Source organism: Sapajus apella, unplaced genomic scaffold (genome assembly GCF_009761245.1).
Source record: "Sapajus apella isolate SASKATOON/1434 unplaced genomic scaffold, GSC_monkey_1.0 scaffold1, whole genome shotgun sequence".
In the NCBI taxonomy this organism is placed as follows: domain Eukaryota; kingdom Metazoa; phylum Chordata; class Mammalia; order Primates; family Cebidae; genus Sapajus; species Sapajus apella.
Window position 1 is genome coordinate 22074494 of NW_022436941.1, and position 21310 is coordinate 22095803.

The 21310-nt window shown below is 37.4% G+C and overlaps 1 long non-coding RNA gene across 2 annotated transcripts in view; it reads left to right on the forward strand.

Annotated features, from left to right (window-relative positions):
* LOC116547207 overlaps positions 1–20891 on the forward strand; it is a 55241-nt gene extending 34350 nt beyond the window's left edge. Inside the window, exons 3-5 of one of the 2 annotated variants that reach the window (XR_004266992.1) lie at positions 1581–3273; positions 9944–10121; positions 20354–20891. This is a non-coding gene — a long non-coding RNA (uncharacterized LOC116547207). The remainder of the gene's footprint in view (positions 1–1580; positions 3274–9943; positions 10122–20353) is intronic. The other variant, XR_004267007.1, reaches the window with a different exon arrangement.
* The last annotated feature ends 419 nt before the right edge of the window (positions 20892–21310 follow it).

A 21310-nucleotide genomic window follows, 5' to 3' on the forward strand; every position in this document is an offset into this window, starting at 1 on the left:
CTATTCTCCGCCACAAGGGTCTCCTCTGTCTCTTTTCATATGGCCCTCTCCCTCTTTTTTTTTTTCTCCTTTTTTTCTCTCTTTCTGTTTTTTTTTTTTTTTTTTTTTTTTTTTTTTTTTGGCAGTGTGGGACTGAGATTTCCATTTCCTTACTGGGCTGTCAGCTAGGATCCACTCTCTGCTACAAGGGTCCCCTGAGTCCCTTCTCATATGGCCCCCTCCATCTTTCATCCAGCAGTATTACACTGAATTCTTCTGCTCTCTTTCTGACTGTCCCTTTGCCATCCTCCCTGTCACAAGCCAGAAAACGTTGTTTGCTTTTAAGAGCTCATGCGATTATATTGTGCCTACCCAGATAAACCAGTATAATCTTCCCATCTTAAAGTCAACTGATGAGTAGCCTTCATTATATCTGCAAGATCCCTTTTGTCATGTAACAAAACACATTCATGTATGCGATATCCTGTAGTCACAGTCTTTGGGGACTAGAGCAGAACATTTTTAAAAGAGGCCTTCTTAGAAACCCTATCTACTGCACCTCCTAAAAAACAGACAAACACACACACACAAACAATACCACAACAACAACAAAACTTTGCCAGATAGAGGCTAGTCAGTCTTCCATAGAGGGTATCTATAGCTAACAGTCCATTAGCAAAATGCAGTCATTTTGTACAATGGCCCAATGAGCTCACCTTAGGTCTATGTTGCAGAGTAGTATCTGGAATTGAGACATTCTATCATATCTTATTAATATCAAATTACCTAGCTAACAATAGAGGGACTACAACTTAAATATCTATGAACGTTTCCATGCACAGATGGTAGCAGTTAACTTTGTGGTGCCTCAGCTGTGTTACTGGTACTTGTAACACCGTGTGCCTTTGAAAATGTCATACCATGGTGTAGCATTGAAACATGAATACTGACAGTTTTCCAATTCCAGGCAGTAGAATTAGGTGGTGGAAATCACCACTTTTCATAAAGCTTCCTTTTATTCACCAGCTAGAACAATTTTCAAGAACAATTAATATTTTATGAAGTATCATTGAATATCCACCATCGTCATCAGCTTCCAGGTGACAGTCAAGAGAAGTTGTTCGACTTTTGGTAACTAATTCAATAAGGAAATAAAAAAAAAAAAAAACTAACAAATTTGATCACATGGGAAGTGCAGAATAAACACTTGAAATTATACTATCAATACTAAAGTTGCTATATAGAAAAAGATTTGAAAGTATGGCTTAAATAATGTGGTGTCATGATGGTATGAAAATGATTTATGGCCAAAAGTGATGATGAAAAATCTTTAGACTTTTGGATTGGAAGAGCATTTATACCCAAACTGATTTTTTTTAAATGTAAAAGGCATCTTCCAGATTTATTTTTATTAAGAGACAGAGCCAATTTATATATAAAATATATACATTATTCTTTATGAACTGTTTTCTGTTCATTTTCAAATTAGGATTTTTATTACTGATTGAACTGATCTTCATACTGAAGAATAAAAATATTGATTAGTTTTTAATTATGTATTCATTCCCCAAAATGTGTTGCTAAGTTTGTGTGTCTTACAGTTGATGGCAACTGAGCAGTGACATAAGAGAACACAGAGCCACACGTCAAAAGTGCCTGAACACAGATACAGATAGTATCTGCATGAAATATTTGACACAAAGTAATTTACACTATTTTATACATTTTCTCCCCATTGGCTGTTTCTCAGGCTTGTTTTGTTTTTAGGGTATATACCTTCTTGGAAGAAAACCATGCAATGGTTTAGAATGAGAAAGGGATTTTATAACAGTAAAGAAGGCATTATCCTGATTTATTAAAATTTAAAAATAAATTGTAAGTTGTATAATATGGATGATTGAATATGGACCTGGGAAGCAGTTTCCGTAAATAACTTTTAATGACATTGATATTATGACTATTGGTGAGATACTATATTCTGCAGACATTTTTCTCTCTCCAACATTGGAGATGACAGAATCTTCTTTACATCTTCCCCTCTGAGACTACTTGTAAGACCAAAGGTGGTTGGTGCTTATTTAATGCACTGAGCTCTTTTGTAGGGCACATTTAAATCACTATTTTGATTTAATTCTGAATCAACTTTATTCTTGAACTGGGAAATTAATTTCGACATGAACTTGCAAATACTCCAGTGCTTCACTCCCAATTCGTGTTTTAGCATCCTTCACTGGAGCAGGAAGCAGAGACAAGCTGTTGCCATGAGTTTGTTTCAAGAGCCCAGAAATCCTCCAGGGACTCCTTTATTACTGCTTTTCAAAGAGGCCTTTTTTCCTCTCTTCTCCTTTTCCTGAAAAGAGGGTTATATCCAGTACTCAAGGACATGGTAAGGCCAACAAGGACTGAATCTCTAGGACTATGATCTCTTGAATTGTGAAATGTGACATTCTTGTTGCTAGCCTGCCTTTCTTCCCACTCCGCCAAATTATAATACTTCTTTTCATTCTGCAGTTTTGTATAATTTTACTGTACAATAAAAATCATCTTTTCATTTTTAAAGAATTATACTCCCAGATCAATGGGCATTTGTTTTGTTTTAAGTCGTCTGAGTAAAGATTCATCAAATTATCATTAAAGTAACATTTTTGGACTATCTATTCCAAGATCTTAATTGACATAAAAATTTCCTAATTAATGGGCACCAAAAAATGTCTTAATCTATCAATAAAGTTACCTTTTACTTCAAATATATCATGCTTAAATTTTTTTTCCTCTGTAAGGTAGGAGCAAAAGATAAAATATCTTTTAAACAGTTTAAAAAAGCCTGTATTGACACTACTACTAATTATAGATATGGATGTAGGTCCAAAATTAGTACATGGATTTGATATATTTTCAGTAAAGTTAGGAATAAAAATAACATCACATATTTCATTTTATTTGAGGTAGCTAAGAATAGCCATTTTACTTTAGAAACTTCAACAAAAGGAAGCTTTTCAACTTCACATTCTTAGGGAAATATAACTGTCCTGTTTCATAGAGGACATGGAGTAAGAGAAAATAAGCTAGGTTTTTAAGGAGGCCAAAGGAGGCAGACTTTGTCAATTATATTTATGTTCAATCCAATAGATCATAAGGTTTGCCTCTGAAAAGAATATTAATCTCATTCTACATGCATTATCAACCTCAGGCATGAGTACATGCTGTGGGAACAGAAATATGTCTGAAGGGATATATGAAATCACAGAGTAAATGGAATCCACATTCTTGAAGTAGCTACAATTCTACTTGAGGGTAAGTAATTAAATATTTTAAAATGCAAAAAAGGTATATATTATGAAGTAGAGGCTAAAACTTTATTTTTAGGACAAAACATTCAAATTCAAAGACATTTTCAGCATGCAGGGAAGCAAGTCTGACCCAGGAATGATGTATTTTATTGTCCTCTGAAGCAAAGGCTCTTTCAGTGGCAAAGCTTAAGAATGCTGACCTGCATGATGGGGAAGTTTAGTGTTTGCACAAGAAATTAACTAATATGTTTTTCTATAGTTTGAAAAGGAAAATAATGGTTGGCTTCAGGTATTTGGAAATGCTGCACATTCAGGCTAACAGTAAGATTAGTGTTTTCTCATTTTCAACTAATTATTTCAAGATACAAAAACAAAACAAGTAAATATCATTGGTGAGTACTCATAAAAAATGAGCTGTATGTAGTAAAGTGGCCAGGAAAGGCAGAGTTCACAGCCCTAGGTAGGGCAGGCCCTGGCAACCATTCCGGGGAGCAAAACAGTTAAACCAGGTGGATGGAACATATCCTATAGCATATTGTAATTGGCAAGTGGATGCAGGTGGTTTCTTAGCAAGTCAGAGGCATTGGGCTGTCTAAAAGAGGTAAGAAGATTATATTGACAGAGAGGTGGAGGGAACAAGTGCCTGGGAGGAAGCATTTGAAAAACAGCAAGGAGGTCTGATTTATGGTAGAAAAACGGAGTCCCCAGGAACTGGGGAAGTGACTGGCAAGAAGAGGACAGGGTTTCTAGTCTAGAGGAATCAAGGCATAGGACATATTGCTTACCTAGAGATTCAGTCAGGAGTGTGGGATCAAGCCTAGGTATGGTTTTTGGAAGACTGCTTACTTGATTAGTTTGAAGTGAGGCTAATAGCAAGTGTGAATTTGACGTTGACCCTTCAGTATTGACCTGAGTAGCTCGCAACAGTTGCCCTATTTAAGAAGGAGACTGATTCCGGAACCCAGAATAAGGCAGAGAATGCAGATGGTGGTCACATGGTTTCAGGTAAGGAGTAAGAAAAGTCACTGGCCCTTCTCTAAATGCTATGCAGGTGCAAAAGTGATTTTATTTTCTGTTTCTCTCTTGAATGAATATGCTACCTATTTGGTGGTATAACACATAAACTCATTCATATCAAATGTCAATACATACTTTAATGTTTTAATCAATGAATGTACTAAATAATTTAAATTTACAAGGGATTTTGGAAAGAGATTTAATTTTAATCATGGCAGGAAATTAATATTTGGACAAAGAATGTTAGCACATTCTTATGTCATACTCAGATTTAAGGTAAGACTACTTTATTTTTCAAATCAATCTAGAGATATAAAAGCAAATCTAGTTAGAATGAGAATACAAAATTAAAAATAAGTTTGTTAGAATGGAATTCAGATATTCCATGTAGAACTGTGGGATGAAATGCAATCAGCAGTGACTGGTTGGAATAAGGACCTGCCTTGTCCCAGGGAGAGTTAGAGAATCTGTTCCAACAAGGACAGAAGGTCCAGTTGGGAAGAGCCCTGGAAAACAAAACTCTCTGACAGCACTCTTTAAAGCTCTGCTGGCAGGAAGCATGTACTTGTGTATGCTAGATTTGAGCTTAGTGTGGGAATCAGGATCTGAACACAAGTCACCCCCTTCCCTGTCCCATTCAGTTGCTGCTCTGGGGATGTAGCATGCTGCCTGCTGCACATGGTCTGTGTTTTGCTCATGCCTGGCAATAGCTGCTTGGAACCTTGCCTCTGGAAGCTCATGATTTCAAGTATCCAGACCTGTCATGACGCTGTCCAGGAGAGGGGTCAGGCTGTCATCATCCATTAGGCAGCCCCCAGCTGACACATACAAGGGCAGTTACTGAGTGCCCTTTTCTCTCAAGCTTTTGATTTGCATCTCTTGGTAGGAGTTGGGATAAGACACACGTTCAGAATTCAAATTGAGGCATTCAGTTGCTCTCCTATGCAAGTGGTTTTATTTGTTTATTCATTATTTTGTAGTTTGGGCAGAATTTGCAAAGTTTTTACAATTTCATGACCTTGTATGGAACCATCACTTTCTTCACAAGGACTTTTCTTTGGGTCATAAAAACTGAGTGGCTGGGCACTGTTTCCTTATACTCATTGACAAGGAACTGAGTGGATCCAGGGTTTAAGTAAACTGAATGAGGCTAATCTTTCTTCTTTGGGACCCAGTTTGAGTCTTCCCCATTCTTCAGCAGAAGAACAGCAGGCCTGCCTCTGAGGCGCCTCTCTTGCCATAAATAGGGTAACATGACCATACCTTAAGAAACTAGGACAAATCCTGACCTTTGCATAATGGAGTTATGGAGTTTTACCTAAATCATTTATGGCTGTTACTCTGCTATTGACTTTTTGTCACTGTTGTAATAACTAGGCTTCAATCTTGTTGAAAATTTTGACAAAATAATTTTTGTCTTCTGCTCTTCTGGGTGCTCCTATCTTTGTTTTTTGTCCATATACTCACTCTCCCAGAACTGGGGCCCAGTATGCTGTGTAGTATTTATTTATAGATATCTCTTACCCACTTTGCATTCTTCAATAACCACATCCCATGCCTTGCCCACTTGCAGGGATGAAACACATGACCCAGTTCTGTCATTCATGTTTCACAAGCCCTTGTCATTGGTTTAAAGCCAGGCATGTGATACAGGCAGGTACTATCGGAGTCAGAAGGAGAACACTTTTGTAGGATCTACCAGGAAACCCAGGCTTTAGTTTATGCAGGCTAAGATAGGAGAAGGTACATGGTCTAGAGCTTCAGCAACCATTTCTGTGACATTGAAGGTGACTGTTAAAAAAATGAAGCCAATATACAGAGGAGAGAAGAGCCAAGAGAGGCGGACAGATGGAGAACATTTGGTAACATCGTTTGGGTCCTTTCAAGCAGCCATATCTTAAGCCAACTCTGAGCCAGTTTATTTCCTACTTTGCCTAAACATATTTGCATTGAATTTTATGTATCTTCAATTTTGAAAAAAGCTTAATTAATGCTCCCTGCCAGTGATTAGAGTCTTGGCTGAGAGTTTCAAAAAAAAAAAAAAGCGGCTGGGCTTGGCTACTTGCTGACAGCCTGCTTGATACCACATGTGGCCTGGATCTCTGTCCATCCCCACCCAATTTCATATTTTCTGTGTTGCGTTTATCCCTATTGGGACATCCTAATATTTCACATTCAACCCTGATGCTCTTTCACAGTCTGAATAAAATTACAAGACATAGTAACTATGTTGCTTCCCATGAGTATTTTAAAAAGCCTTAATGACTCAACCAATAAAATGTCTCTTTAATAACTCAAAGTGGGGAAGTTTCAAGGAATTTCACATAACTAACCATGGGATACATAAATGTATTAAGGTCAGTGGCTCGTTAGTTTTCTCCTTTTCTATTGTGGATGTTGTTATATCATTTTTACTTTCTTTGATAGTGGCCTTTATGACATTCTACTTGACTGGCAGGCAACAGAGTAACTGCTTTCAAATACAAGAGATGGTGAAAGGGATTTCTGTTATAGATTTTACTATAATGCGATCAGAATGGCAGGGAGGGCAGAGAAGTTAGAGGCAAGGCAGCTACATTGTTCTCACTGCCTACATTGTTTTCTGAGAAACTAAAGATGACCTGAGAAGTAGGATTTAAAGAAAGCGTATTAAGCTCAGTAAACTCTTAAGAGTCCAGTGATAAGATGAACAAAGACAGGCCTAAGGATATTCTCCTGTAGACCATGGACTTTGTGAGAATGGGGGTTGGTTCTGGGTAATAAATATCTTAGTTTTACTGATTTGATCTTTACATATTACATGAATGTATTAAATAATCACATGTACCCTGAATGTATTAAATTATCACAAGTAGATTATGTACCATAATCTACATCTATTATGTATTAATTAAAACATTAAAGTAAAAAAAGAGCATCTGGGAAGTGTAGTTTTTTTAGCTGCTTGAATTGACACCCAAAATAAATTCTGAGTTTTGTAACTAAGGAGGCAGAAGTGAATAGTTCATGGATAGTCATTTTTAGTCTCTGTTACAACCATCTTTAAAGCTCATGATTGCTCTTTAAGAGATCCACTAAGTTGTTAGAAGCTTTATAGACTTATAAGGAATATAAATGTTCTTTTTTTCAATGTAAGAATTGGTTATGGAGAGGCTTAGGAAGTATATTCTAAGAGATTCTTTCTTCTTCTAAGATATTCTTGATTTTTTTCTAAGATATTCTTTATTCTTTCTGGGTATAACAACCTAGGATAAAAGAATGAAAATTGTAATTTCTGAGAAAGGGTTTGTATCATTTGCATATGTTCTATATTTAATATTATACTATGTAATATTCTTCTGGGTGTATCGTGGGTGAATGGATATTGGGAAAGCAACTAACATCTTCACTGCAGAAATATTTTATATTTCTTTTTATTTAAATGTAAAACTCTCTAATGGTTCAATGGTTGTATTATCTATTATAATATTATAATATATGTTATATAAGTATAATATGTATTATATATTATATAATATGTATTACATTATATATTATAAATATATAAACTTATAAATTATATTTATAAATATGTATTTTATATGATACATTATATACATTATATATATGTATATATTTTATATATAATTATATTTATAAATATAAATATGATATAAATATATAAAACATATATAAATATTGTATGTTATAAGTATATAAGTTTATATATTATACCATTTGCAATTATGGAGAGAAGTAAAATTAAGATTTTAAAGGTTTGAGGGTTTAGCTATTATGACAGTTTTCAAACAGAATTTAGAAAGGTTTGAGTAGCTCAGTGAAAGAAATGAATTTATTTAATACTGAAAAATTTGAGATAGACTTTAAATATATGCTTATGGTCCTGAACTGGGGTGGGGAGGAAGCCTGAAATATAGTAAATTATAAACTACATTCAGTAGTAAAACCAGTGCATTTGTGTGCTAGAGTTGGCCATCTGATTAAGAAGTAAGTCCTGTAAAATAAGTGACTAAAAAGGAACACTTACAGTGTAATAGGGTATGTTGGGGATTGTAAGAAACGAGAATATAGGCCTTTCCTAAAGGGATAACTGCTGCTTGGCTGCAGTAAATTATTGCCATCAAATAAATTAGGCTTAGATATTCTACTTTTACATGACAGAAATCTAGAGTTTTACGTAATCTTCCAGATTTTTAAATCATTGTGAAAGCAGAGCAAACATGTCTACATGTTGGATTTGTCCAGTGGACAATCAGTTTGCAACTCTTGATCTAGTTCAACATCTTTATTTTACCTAAACAGGGAGAAATCTGTGACATGCTCCCGACCACATAGCTCATCAGTGACAGAGCTGGGGCAAGAACACTACCCCTTTACTTTCAGTTATCTTCCTACTGCATCACATCTGAATTGTTTTTCAAAAGAGCCTATGAAGTCATGTGGAACTGTTCGGTGGAAAGGAATAATCAAGGAAACTAGGCATATAATGTTTGCTGTTAAGTTCAAAAATGCCTTGCATAGAGTTTATCATTCAGAAGGTATCAATCAGTGTTAGATGAATCTCTATCTGAATTGTTAAAATTATATAAGGCAATGAATAAAATAGAAGGAAAGGTGAAGAAGAAAAAGAGTCATTATCAAGCCTTGGGGAGCTCCATAATTAACAGTGGATCAAGGTAATGAATTAGCAAAGACAGCATCCAAGGAGCAGTCGGAAGCAGCCAGGACTGCTCTGTGAATCTCTCCTTTACCTTTGCCCTAATTACAGCTCTAGGCTGTAAATGTTTTAATTTGAGGATAATTTCCAGCCCTTTAATAAACTTTTTTCTTATTATGCTGCTGCCTTAAACTATAGCCTTGTATGAAAGCGTGGTCTTCAGAGAAATTTTTCTTCTTCCTTTAGTAAAAATTAGATAGGTTAATTTTTGACTTAAATTTCTAAAACTGTTCAGTTATATCTTGAGATTTTCCCACTGTTAGTGGTTAAATGTCTCCATTATAAGTAATTATTGTCATTAAAAATAGTTTAATAAGAAATGTCCTTTGAAAATCCCCTTTTTGGTATGCAAGTGACCCTTTATGTCACAAAAATTCATTGCATTATCCCAATACCATAGATCACAGGGTAATTTTGAAGTGACAAATTCTGCTTTTCCTGTTTTAGAGAGATTGGGTTTTTATTACCAACTTTGTTGTAGGTTTTAGTGTGCATAGTGAAATGCATTTGTAAGACACTGTTTAAAGTTCTGACGAGAGAAGTCCCTGGAAACTTAAATTTTTCATTTAATGCTCATGTTAGAATTTTGACTAGTTAACACAATGGAAGGACCTTGGGGAGCTGGTGGATTCCTTAGGTAATTTATCTCAGAACTAACTGCTTTTGCAGTGGATTTTGCTTACAGTAGTAATGACCTATATTTATAATTTGTTCTCCTAGTAATTATCCCAGCAGAACTGAAATACCTACAAAGTCAATGATGCTAGGTTAACGTCACCAACAGGTAATTCTTAAGTATTTGATTGGATTTATCTTTATAAAATAGTCCAACTGAATGCTGAAGAGAGCTAGAATATGGTCATTTGAAACAGAGAAAAAAGTCCGTTTTCTTTTCCATCTGTTTAACCATGCTCTTATGCCTTTTTTCTTTTCTTTTTAGTTCCAAGGCACGTTGATCGTACCTACACATCTCACCAAGGACATGGATGCTTCTCTGCTATCAGCTGAAGCTGCTGTGACCCCAAAACTGAAAAATCCCATTCTGAATCCTTGCCAATAAAGAATGTCCATCAGAGCAGGCCCAGTATCCTATCTCCTCATCCAGATAGTGTTTCTCAGTAAGTACACAGAGCCTGATTTTAATGTCTTCATTCAGCCCTGGTTTCCACCATTTTCAGTGGGAGAAAAATTCTTATGAAAGGCTAATACATGATATGCAAATGGCTAACATTCTTGCAATTTGCATTGGTTGTCTTTTGGAATCTTTGAGATTATTTTGGGTAGACTGAACATAGCTCTGTACTGCAAGTCAGGGACAGAGGGGTGAAATATATGACCCCACTATCTACATGAGGGTTTCTAGCATTGCAGGGGAAAATATTCTGAAGATCAAAGATATCCTTGATCGTAGATATTTGAAAACAAGTCCAAAGCTCTCAGAGTGAATTCCCCCCTGCCCCCACCAAACAAAAACAAAAACAAAATTATTTTCTATCTCCTCTGGATCCTAAGAAATGAGATATATCTTTGGGGTGCTGCAGGAAATATTCCAGGTTCTTAACATTTTTGGGGTCACATTCCCATTTGATAGTCTGATAAAAATTATGAACATTTGCATCAGAAGAAATATTCATAAAGATACATACACAGAATTTTGCAAACACATGGGTTTTCTTAGAAAACATGAGTATTCCCTAAATATTATCTAGATTATTTAGGGGTCCCAGACTCGGATTAAGAATCCCTGGGACTTTCAAGATAATCATGGAAACTTGCCTTGAACTTCTACATAATTCATATTCCTCAACTATACCTACCTAATCATATATATAGATATTAACAGTATTAATGGTAATAACCTATGCTGTGTGGCTTTTGTGTCAATCTGCCAATTCAGGAGTCCTGTCTCCAGTGAAGTACTTTCTCTTTTTTTTTTTTTTTTTTTTTTTAAGACGGGGTTTCACCATGTTGGTCAGGCTGGTCTTGAACTCCTGACCTCAGGTGATCCACCTGCCTTGGCCTCCAAAGTGCTTGGATTACAGGCGTGAGCCACCAAGCCCAGCCGAAGTACTTTCTCTTACCCAATTAGTTGTATCTAAAGACCTCAAGACTTTTCAGTTGTGTTTATGAACAAGCTCAGACAGTGGTCACATAGTGACCTCTGGGTACTGATGCCCCCTCTGCTTGATATCTCTAATTCCCCTGTGTACTGCCAACTTTGTCAGGAACCCAGCCTGCACATCTGTACCACTTCTGCTGGGGACTGTGGTGTTCTCCTTTTGCTGATGTATTGGAGTTTTGGGGCCAAGGCCATTTTCCCATAATTTCAATAATTTCAGGAACACTTTTGGAGAGAAAGCTTTTCTCCTCTCTGTGGAGCTGTCATCACAAGTAAATAATTAAAATTATTTATCTTAATATAAAATAAACCATCTAATAAAAAATTAGACAATTTCTGATGAGTTCTGATTTGATTGCTTTTAGCAAGACAGGACTTTTATTTCCAATTTCTCCACCCTTTCCGTAGACATTTGCTGCTGGACTAAAGGACAAACCCAGGTGACCTCAGATTGCGCTCAGAATCCTCAATCTTCTCCCATGATTGAAGTTTGTCTCTGGCCCAATGGTGTTTGCCTGACTCACACTTTCTTTGGGAGCTCCTCATGCAAATACTGTTCCAGAGATCTGCACATCAATTTATTGAGACACTCAGAATTGCTGCCCATCAAGGAATGGACTTAGCATAGTTTAGGAAACTCAGAAACATCAATACTTAAGCATAGTTAGGCAATGGTACAACCTGTGGGACTTAGGCAGACTATTTTTAGGAGGCCTTTGCAGAGCTCTTCCAGATCTCTGCGGTGTCCCTTCAAAGATAAGCTCTTTGTAATTCTACTCTGTCTTACATCCAAGCTAGCATAGTACTGAAAAATTGTATTAACAAAACTCTAGGCTCTTACTGGAAACAAGCACCTCCCTTATTGTAAATAACTCCATACAGACCTGTAATAAGTTAGAATCAGAATGATCTTTCTGCCATGATTCCATTTTTTATACAACCAGTGTGCCTCAAGCTCTACAGGAGTCAATAAAATATGACTCTGAAATAATACCGAATTTCAAAGCTTAGTATGCAGTGTATGGAAAAAATGCCTCACCATTTTTCTTGCTGTCATTTGAAGGCACAGTAGCAGATGCATCACAAAATTGGAGGTAGATTCTTAAAATGCCAATAACTCCATCAGTTATAGATTTGTCATAATTAATGCTGACGGCTCCTTCTGCACCATTGTATTCCTCACTTGCACGATTATTCCTTTCTTTGATGTGCTGGACTGTGTTCAGCCCCCTTGGTGTGGCTCTCTCCTCATGGTCCTACATGCCCTTGCCTTCAGCTTCTCCCAAGTTCACTGGCCAGTCCTCACACCAAGCAAGGAATTTCCAAACCAGCCCCTTTGTCTCATAGGGGCTGGTTTCTTTGGCTTTCTCTTTGCTTCTTCTCTCCCTCTGTGTCAGTTGCATTTTCTCTCATAAACAGACATGATAATGTTGATGATATATAATATTTTGAGAGAATGTTAGAATATGAATTTATGGGATCATGTTGGATGTGAAATTAAAATGAAAATGATGTCTTTCCTGCAGTTTATATAATTTTCTCATGAGGCTTGTCCCCTTGGGTGCATGTGTAGGGTGGTGTCAATATTGATGGAAGAGAGGAATTCTGAAGTGCCAAAAAAAATTATTTGTCTCCTGAATGATCTCTTTTGTATGTCATTCTCTTTCAGGTAAAAGCTCCATTTTCAGATTTTTTCCTCCCTCTGTCAGCTCCTTTCTAAGATGGCATGTTGCTCTATGTAGGAAGAGGGTCTTATGTTATTCTGTATTATTGGGACAGGGGACTGCATTGTCTGCCAGGTATCATCTGGATCCTCCCTGTTGTGACTGGCCTGTTGTACACCGAGGTGCCTCTCATGCCACTTGGAGTTCTAGAAATGTGTGTTGTCACTGGTTGCTGAAATCTGTGACTGTGGTTGTTTTCTTTTAAGAAATCCTCACCTACTTCAGCATGCCCTGACCCCATGTCTCCACCAATCCAGCAGGTCTGTGAGTGCCTGGGCATGCTGTCTGCCAGACAGGCAGAACTCCATGATCCCTTAAAGCCATGTGAAGGTGGAGGAAAGTCAGGAGCAGAATCTCAGGCTCATCTATTTTGTCACCTCTCTCTGTCAGGGGACCTTACTCCTGTGCAGTGCTGGATGTGGCACGAGTCACATGCCAGGCTGCTTCTAGAAGCCTGCAGTTTTCTCGGGCAACCCCAAAGGAGGCCAACCGCTGCCTGAGTGTCCTTGTGATCCCCCAACCTTTTCACTTTCAGTTAGGAAGTGGGTCGCATGTCTCTGGCTGTGTCTTCCTGCTTGACTTCTCCTTCCCTGTTTTCTTCCTGCCATAGAAGGTTTCTTTTATTTTCTCTCCCAGTCTGGAAGGAATTTTCTCTGGGGTGATAATGGCATAGAGGCTTCCAGGCATCATGATTCAAGGTGGTAGAGAATAGGGAGAGAGAAAGAAAAACCCTATGATTTAAAAATTTTCAAAATGGCACCCCAAAATAAAATTATATACCTGAAACTAGTGTTCCCCAAACCACTTATCATCCTTGAAGAAAAATGGGGATCATACGAATAGTAATAAGTACTCTTGTTCTGGTTCTCATCTTCATCTTTGATTTGGGGCCTCTAATCCCACTCAAAGTTTTCTGCATTTATTTCTATGATTCTTTCTAACATACTCCTCTAAGCAATGTCAGCATGTGGCCAAACCACCTCCATATCTTTTGCTAACTGAAAAGCCCTGTACATCTTTTCATGCATATGCAGGTGATTTGGGTGATGATGCTCATGTCAAGGACACAGCCTCCAGTTACTTGAGAACAGATTGCCCAGCTGGATGTGGCGGCTCACGCCTGTAATTTCAGCATGGGAGGCCGAGGCAGGCACATGGCCTGAGGTCAGGAGTTTGAGACCAGCCTGGCCAACATGGCGAAACCCTGTCTCTACTAAAAATGCAAAAATAAGCTGGGCGTGTTAGCGGCTACCTGTAATCCCAGCTACTTGGGAGGCTGAGGCAGGAGAATCGCTTGAACCAAGGAGAGAGAGGTTACAGTGAGCTGAGATTGTGCCATTGTGTCACTCAGCCTGAGTGACACAGCAAGACTCTGTCTTAAACAAACAAACAAAAAAACAAAAAGGAAAAAAACAAGAAAAGAAAGAAAAAAAGAGCAGACTGCCCTCTGCTGCTCTGGAAACGCTTGGTGTTGGGTCCGTGGGGAACCTACCTGCTGCACTCATGCTGCTGTGGCTAATGGGAGGGCCATGCCTTCTCTGGTGGCTGCTTCTTGGCTGTCATGTCTGCACTTATGTTGTGTGTGGCCCTGCCCACACTGGGCTATCAGGAAGTAGCAAGAAGGTCTTTCTCTCTAGTGTACTAGTCATCCTTCTCATAAAGTCTCTTGGGAATTTTTGAGTGTAAAAATCTTATTTTGTATTAATTTGCCACTCTTACAGTTTCATTTTGGGCTACAGTAGAGGGAAACATAATTTTGTTACACTAAAAATTTAAGCTTGTTGTTCTTCTTTCAGTGACTGGAGTGTTGCTATTGGGTTAAGCCTATGACCCGTACTTTCTCTTCCAGGATACTTTTTGTGTGTGTTTGGTCTTGGGAGTGCCCTTTATTTCTTATGTAAATGTGTAATTTACAGGCCCTTCCAGCCAACTTTTCAGACACTATCACAGCGGTGGTAAAATTCATGCTTAATATGAAGCTCCTACTTCTACATATAATTTAAATAATTTAAAGATTTATAGTTTTTTATTTAATTCTGTAAATGAACCAAGTAATGTCTTGTAAATCTTCTGGTCTCTTGTTTCTTGGGTTGCCAAATAGTTTCTACAAATTATAGAAACCCTTGAAATGTTTGAACCCTTTTTCTGTTTCCCCATTCAATAATAATAGAAGTGGGTGGATATAAATATCTTTCGTGAAAGAGCTTCTTTTAGGTAAATGCTTGTCTTTCAGATATTTTACACCAATTTGTGTAAGTTTTGTATGATTTTCAGAAAGTTTTTTGGTTTCAAATTAGAAAAATGTAAGTTATATATAATATAGTGAGATGCATTGAATTACCCACCTTGCTATTTAGGATCCTAAATGATCTATTGGTTGACTTGGCCAGAGCCATTCTCAGCTAATGTGTAGACTCCTGGCCATAAAAGCAGAAACAAGTAAGAGTCAAGTATTCCTTTAGCAAAATGATACCTGTTATTTCTCAAGGTTCTAAAGAAGTTGCCTTAAAATTATCTAGATATGAGGAGCATATTGTCTTCACGTGAGAGAGTGGTTTGATTTTCTACAAGTCTGACTTATAGCTGCTAACTTCCTGGCTGGTTACTAGAGATAATAGATTAGTTTCCTAAGCTGATTTTTTTGCAGATTGCAGGTCAGTGTTCTATTTTATATGTGGTCTGGCCATTGTCTGTTTTTGTATTCAGTTTCTATTTTATTAGTGGGCATCAAACAAAATCAGACTACATACCGTTTCCTTTTACACATTTACAGTATCAGAGCTCATCCATCTTCTTTGGAGCCAGCAGAAGCTTCAAACAGAATAACATCTACATGAACTTCTAGTTGAGGGTAAAGCCATCAGAATTTGAAGAAACAATTAGGAACAGAGTGCTGATATCACTCAAATAAAGCAGGGTGGGATTTTCTGGAGGAAGGAGATGGAATGCTTGTCAGGAGACAGAGTGCTCATAGAATAGGCTGAGAGAAGATGATGTGGAAGAGTTAGGGAGATGAGGGAGTCAGTGAGGGAAGAAGCATACACAAGGGGAATTATCCCAAGTCTTAAATCCTAACTGGCTGGGTCCTCTTTGAGTTGCTGTGAGAAAATGGGATAGGAATAGAGCTGCTTCTTCTTATTTGCTCTGTGATGCTGGTTTAATGCCTTAATACAAAAACTGATCATCCTTGCATTTCAGCATGGGCTCTAAGAGTATGGCTACAGTGATGCTTAAGAAGAAAAATGTCCTGATCAGCTAGATGAGCCCAGATGGGGAAGGACTCAGAGATTTCCTTGGTTCTTCTAATGAAGACTATCAGATGGAAAGGTCTACAGAAAAGCAGGCAACTTTGCTGAGCAGGAGACAGGCTCCTTGGCAAAGCAAGGAGAAGCCAGACCATGTGGGCAATATTAAGACCACCCTCTAAAAAAAGCCAAACCAATAAATAAATTAACAACCTCAGTTAAAGCTAGAGATCAAACTTTCTCATATTGTGACTATTGTGACAATATTCTATATTGTGACTCGGCACTTATTGGAGCATAGATTACCCACACACATAGATGATATCTCAACTCTGGCTTTGATAGAGGAGTTGAAACAAAACATTGAGGCAGATTTATTAACTTTTGATGGTGTGTTAGGCCATTCTTGCATTGCTATAAAGAAATACCTGGGATGGGGTAATTTATCAAGGAAAGAGGTTTAATTGGCTTACAGTTCTACAGGCTTTACAGGAAGCATGGTGCTGGCATCAGCTTGGCTTCTGGGGAGGCCTCAGGAAGCTTACAGTTATGGTGGAAGGTGAATGGGTGGGGGACACTTCGCATGGTCAGAGCAACAGCAAGAGAGAGAGAGAGAAGAGATGCTACACACTTTTAAATCACCATATCTCAAGAGAACTCACTCACTATTGCAAATACAGCACCAAGCCATAAGGGATCTGCTGCCATGGACCCAAACACTGGCCCCACCTCCAGCTTTGAGTATTACAATTCATTTGGGCAGGGACAAACATCCAAGCTACATCACAAGGGTAGGTTTTCTTTGTTGAGTATAGTTTTTACTGATAGAAAAAGATTATTTCCCCAAGCAGAATAATTCTAATATCTAAAGCACCAAACCTCACAGATTTTGTAGGATAATCTTTTTCATGGTGAAAATAGTTATTTGATTTACTTAATCAGAAGAAGATTTCTTGGGATTAGTCAAACTTAACTCTTTAGGATTTGATACAGTGAATTATTTTAAAAAACCCAGTTATTTAGTTATTTAAGGGCTCATGTTTATACTTTCAGTTCTTCTGAAATATGGTTGTTAATTTATATCGTCCTTTTGTGATATGACTAGAGCTTTCATATCAAAAAAGTTCATACTATTTTATAACTGAAGGAGTTTTTATACTAAATTAAATAAAGTTTAATTCAGATGACAAAGTTGACAGTGAGGACAATGCTGTTTGAATAGAACTTTTAAAAAGGAAACTATTCCATACATATGTTCCGAATATACATCTGGGAGTCATCAGCACAAGTTACCATAAATGCCACACAGATAACTGGGGACAAAGATATAAGGAATTGTGATTAAGGCAGAACTTATAGCTCTAAAGAATTTCAACAGGCAAGGAGAAGACAAAACCCCAGGACTAGTGACCTGGCTTGAGTGGCTGAAATCTAAGATGAAAGACAAGAGTATTCTTACTTAAATCTGCACATAAGGTTGAAACAGTATGGACAACATATCTCAGATGTAGTGCTGAACCACAAAATTATTAGCCTGGGGTTCTTTAAACTCCATTGCTTTTAAAATAGTATTGTATCCAGAAGACAAGAAGAAACACAGAGATGAGTATAGTAGTCCCTATTTCAAAGCCTAGGGAATATCAGGGCATAAAGCCAAGCAAACTTCAGAGAAGATGGGAGACTGTGAGGAGATCAGGATGCATAGAGGTGTAGCTCAGAGGGATTAACTGCCCAAAACAGTGGTAAATGCCAATCAGAATTGTTCAGAGGACCTTGCTTTGAGTAGAACATTCTAGTTTCTCTAGAAAAACAGTATTGTTATTTGCCCCTCATGTATGGTGATATCTGTGTTCACTATTTTTAAATTACTATGTTGCATTATCATGCTATGGCATAACTTTGGCTCAAACATTTTCTCCCACTCTCTAGATCTGTGCTATATGCTACTATAGTGATTGATTGGTTGCATGACTGTGAGTCTGTGCCTTACTAAATTACCAAATGACACAGGTACTTTTATGCAGCCGGTGAGTGAGTATGTCAGCAATGCTTTGAATTCATGTGATTGTCACCACTAGGGAGGCCAGGACACACTCTTCTCCTTTCGCATGTCTAGTTCCATCAGGATGGTTCCCTGATGATTTCAAAATTACAATTTCCCTACCCAAACACATCTTTTCCTTCACTGCCCACCTAATTTTTCAAACTCTGATATAATAAGCTTAAGAGGTTGATTAATCTTTATTTCTAATTATTTTCATATCTATTTCCTAGTCTATTAATTCCCAATCACTTATTATATTTTTTAAATTTGTCCTTTGCAATGTTCTAATTGTCTCTACTCTGGTAGCTAGTTATATTACATTAAGATCATTACAGTGGTCTCCTAGCAGGTCCTGCTGCTGGCAGTATCTTCCTAAAATAACTTTTTTTAGGACAATTTTCTGCTTAAGGTCCAGAATGCTTATAGGTTAAATCAACTGAGCCTGTGTTCTTGATCACTTACCTATGAGCCCCACTATTTAGCTTGCTTTGTTTCCCTGCCCCCTCCATTCTGACCCTGCACCTGGATAAAACTTTTCCTGACTCCATGACCCATAGCTTGAGATGTTCTGCTCTGTGCTCTACTATTCTAATCTTATCAGGCAGGCACAGCCCAACCCAATGCTCATGGTCATCAAGAACTCTTCCCAGTCAAAATCTAGTCCACAGAAGTCTCTTCTGTACTCCAATTTTTTATTTTAACATAAAACCAGCATTGTCACAGTTTCACCGATTTGAAAAATACTTTTATATATGGTCCATGCTATTATCTAGTATTACTAGAATGTCTAGAATCAATTTCTTAAGTGTATATTTGTCCTGTCGCCACAACTAATGGTTAAACTTTTTTTTCCTATATATTAATTTTATCCAAATTGAAGACTTTTTTCCTACACTTTGGGTTGAGATGAGTGGTCAGTGCAAGACTAAATAAAGATTAGATTTTTATTTAATATTTCAGGAACAATGAATTTTTCATCTGGAGATAAGGGATTCAGTTGGTGACAGAAATGATAATAAAACAGTTTTATGACAGAAATAAATTAAGCTTAATGATTTTACTTGAATCAAATCATTGAAACTCAGGGAAAAATATAAACTGTAGTAAATCAACAGTGACAAAATACATCATGTATCATCTATTTCATGGATTAGAAAATGAATCAGTTGGATTATTTTGCTTTGTTTTCAGAATATATGACAAGCAATAATTTTCTATTTATGAGGGATATTCAGCTCTGAACTTTCTGATTTGTGTGTCATACACTCATAAAAATATGCTTATTGGCTTGGTTCAAAAAAATTAAAGAAATTTTTATTCCAAAAAGCGTTCTTGATAAGACTTTAACACACAAATATATGAAACCATTTTATAGAGTATTAAAAAGCAGCCTGTGGAAATCAAAATGTTGCTCTAATGGGAAGGTCTATATTTCAATATTTCTAAAACTTTGTTAGGCTCTTCCACATTACAAGGAAGAAAACATTTTCAGTGATCTCATTTAGTGGTGGTCTTTGGGAAGCATGAAAACAGAAGTAAAGGAGGCTATGAATTGTTTCTACAAGGGAAGACAGTTCCAAAGGAGAACCGGGATATCGTACAGTCTCCAGCAACTATAATCATCCTTGCCGATGCTATGGTGTCTCTGCTACTTCTGTCTGACAGTCACTACTAAACAGTCTCTCTCAACTCCCGTCTCTACCTTATGGATTCCATTCACTGACGACTTCTGCTGCCAGTTGGTCTCTATTGCCTCCTGGCTTCTGTCTATTCTGTTCTTCCTGTATTTCTCCTCTTTCATCTATCTTGGTAGCCATTGACTGTTTTTGAAGTTGTGTTGAAATTCTCTAAGAAAAATCTAACTGGCTCGTTATTTTATTACCCACTTCTTGTAGCTCAGTAAGATTGGAGTGCCAATCCTAGGTCCAATTAGCTATGGCCAGAGTGTTAGGGGTCATGATATTCAAAGCAGGTCCTCACCAGGTTGCATTTTATTGGTAAATTTATCCCAGGCTGGATTTTATACTACTGGCTTTGCAGGATCTGGAACTTTGTCTTACCAGAGTGGATAGATGTGAGGATATTGCAACTTCATGCTGAGAAACATGACTGATCTAAAAGCCAGAATATCAAGTTATTAATTTAAAATAAGAAAGGTAGCTATCATACAAATCAGATATTTATGACTGCCTGGTAAATTCATTTTTCCATCCCATAGGTAGAGCTGGACAATGTACAGATTAGTTAGTCAACTGGCCAGAGTTCCAAGCTATGTGGTGGCCTAAACAGCATTGGAAAAAACTGGAAGTGTTGTCCCTCTCAGTCAGATCAGCTTTCTGCACATGACTCCTCAGGTAAGTGGTCAAATGGAAATTGGCTCCACTTCTGATTCAATAGGCTGGTTCTCAGTAAAGATTTCTTGAATGTGAAAGTTCTCTCTTTACTGAACTGTTTGCTGGAAATAAAAATTGGTTCTTCAGAAAACCAAATATCGCATGTTCTCACTTACAAGTGGGGGCTAAATGATGAGAACACGTGAACACAGAGAAGGGAACAACACACCCTGGGACCTGTCAGAGGGTAGAGGATGGAGGGTAGGAGGAGGGACAGGATCAGAAAAAAATCACTAATGGATACTAGGCTTAATACCTGGGTGATCAAATAATTGGTACAGCAAATCCCTGTGACACAAGTTTACCTATGTGACCAACCTGTATATGTACTACTGATCTTAAAATAGAAGTTAAAGTAAATCAGTTCTTGCCAGCACCAATCTATTTCTTTTGAGTTCTTTTTATTTTTTAACTTTTATTTTAGATTTGAGGGTACATGGGAAGGTTTGTTACATAGGTAAATACATGTCATGGGGATTTCTTGCACAGATTGTTGCATCATTCAGGTATTAAACCCAATACCCAATAGTTATCTTTGTTCCCTCCTCCCAACCTCCCCCCTCAAATAAACATCTATGTTGCATTGTGAGCTTACAGATGGAAACCCAAACTCTGGGAGCTCCTAATCTCTTAAGGTGTGTGGAATCAACCATTTATTTCTCACCCTTCACCTTCTCTTATCCTATTTCTTTCCTCTGTCCTAGGCCTCCTGGCTTAACATATGTTAATACCTTAATTCAAATAAAATTAAGCTGCCTAAAAGTCTGCTGTAGGATGGCAAT